This window comes from Octodon degus, unplaced genomic scaffold, assembly GCF_000260255.1.
Source record: "Octodon degus isolate 3935 unplaced genomic scaffold, OctDeg1.0 scaffold00001, whole genome shotgun sequence".
Classification (NCBI taxonomy): Eukaryota; Metazoa; Chordata; class Mammalia; order Rodentia; family Octodontidae; genus Octodon; species Octodon degus.
The window spans coordinates 38,114,285-38,115,946 of NW_004524577.1; positions in this window are offsets into that span (position 1 = coordinate 38,114,285).

A 1,662-nucleotide genomic window follows, 5' to 3' on the forward strand; every position below is an offset into this window, starting at 1 on the left:
TTATTCCAGCAGGAACCTGATACCATAGGAGCCAGTCAGTCTCGGGTCTCACTATGTATTCCAGACTGCCCTTGAAATTCATGTAGCGCTGGCTGACCTCGAACTCTCAACAATCCTGCCTCGGCCTCCCAAGTGCTCGACTCGCAGGAGTGTACCACCACGTGTGGCTAGACTTGATGCTTAGCGGCCAAAGTGGTTCAGTTTTGCAAACTGATTGCACAGTCAGAATGTTCTTGACATTTCTGGATTTTATGCTAAAAATTGGTTAAGACGTATCCAGAAAACCTCTCGTGACTCTAGCTGTGTTTCAGTGAGCCCAGGACGTACTACTCGATCCCACAGGACTAACTCAGTGGCACCCCCTCTGCTGTGCTGTTTGTTCTGTGGATCACGCTGGCCTTCCCACTTTGTGTCATTCAGAAACTGTTCCAGCGCGGAGAAAGTGACTAAGATGAATTTTGTCCGCAGACAAGAGGGCTCGCTGCTGCGGCTAACGGGCCACATGCTTCAGGAGCCTCTGGGACTGTTTCACAGGAGGACCTCGGGAAGGCTTGGAGCTGCTGGCTGGAGAAGCAGCCCTATGATGCAAGGAGCCAAGACTGACAGGGGATTCTGGTTGGAGCTCAGAAGTTAACTGCTGTTAGGAAATGCAGACGGTAAAGACCAGGCTCAGAAATGGGTCAGGCAATGGCTGTGACTCATCCACATGGCTGACACTGACAAAGGATCTACACACTGCGGTACAGGGTTTCAGGGTAAATCCTGAGGGGATTTGACCTACCTTGTCAGATACAAAAGTTACATTTTTTGTTATATAAGTCTTGCTCTATCTTGGTCTTAACCATCCAGCAGAAAAGTATAAAAATGAGGTATAAAAAGCAATGCCATATTAATATGCTGAGCTGTAAAAGGCTCAAGTCAACAACTTCTGATATTGCCAGCCCTGTGGATAACCCACTACTATTATGGACTACTGGACTATATTGGATTATTTTGCTGAATTCACACACCTACAATATTTGAATGACAATGGAATACCCTTCTCTGACAAAAGTAAACAAAAAAAGGAGATATAAATGAAGGACCATTTTGTAGTGAAAAAAATATATATCTGTATATACAAAATAATTAGGATACAGCTACTTTCTCTTAGTTCAATGAGAAGAAAAATTTGTACTAATAGTGTTTGGACAGGATATCACGTCTGCATCTTGTACTATGAATAACTACTATGAAGACAACAATATGCGAGGTATTAATTATTGTAACTGTCCTACTAACCTGTTTTGAAACTGTCTCAATGCTATTTCTTTCTCAATAAAATTAATTAAAAAAAAAAAAAGACCAGGCCCAGGTTTCAGTTGGGAACAAAGACTACTGGCACCTGGACTCCAGGCCACACGTGTTACTATATATCCACATTTTTCTCATATCCTGAGACCTCACAGGAGACTGTGATGAAGGGCGGTAGACTAATTCATCTGGTGAAGGTCATATCATGGCAGCTGAACGTTCAGGCTGTAGCACAGTTACTGCTTGCCACTTTTAGTGAAATCTGTGAGAAACAGGATTTGATGGCCTGCTGCGCCGGTCACACCTCTGGGGTGATTGAGACTGGGGGTGGTGGTCCGAGCCTGTAATCCCAGCGCTTGGGAGGCTGAA